Raw genomic sequence first — 557 nt, 5'->3', positions numbered from 1 at the left:
TTTTCTTACCAATATTGACCCATCCATCAATTCATTCATAAACATTCGAATCCAATACACCTGTACACCCTAATTTCCCCACAGCCGAGTCAGGACGAGTCCTAGTGAGTGACTCCGCAACACAACTACATCACGGTAATTACTGCAATGCCAAACTTTTACATTGGGCGATAATGGAATTCAATGTAAATATTATCAATATGACAACAAACTCATTACGACGATGGCCACATAACGGCCACCTGTCTGTTTCAGGCGACGCTTTACGCCGGTATTATTGTTAAGGGGACTCTCATTATCGGCAATTGCGAGCCATTTCGGGAGTGCGGGATCACGGGGCCGAGCGGGAATGCCGGCGTGGTGCCAGCTTAAATCAGGGCGCCCGAGTGGGGGCGGAAAGAGGCGTCGATGCGTGTCCTGTGAAGGACAAAGTCAGAATACGGGTTATAAGTATGTATAAAGAAAGGATAGATTATACTGCCGTGTAGATACTGAGTGTACATGCTGTATGTATGTAAGGAATGGTTTGCTACATTATTCCCTCGAACACACGCACA

Source organism: Penaeus monodon, chromosome 32 (assembly GCF_015228065.2).
Source record: "Penaeus monodon isolate SGIC_2016 chromosome 32, NSTDA_Pmon_1, whole genome shotgun sequence".
Taxonomy (NCBI): Eukaryota; Metazoa; Arthropoda; class Malacostraca; order Decapoda; family Penaeidae; genus Penaeus; species Penaeus monodon.
This window is presented reverse-complemented; position numbering follows the sequence as displayed.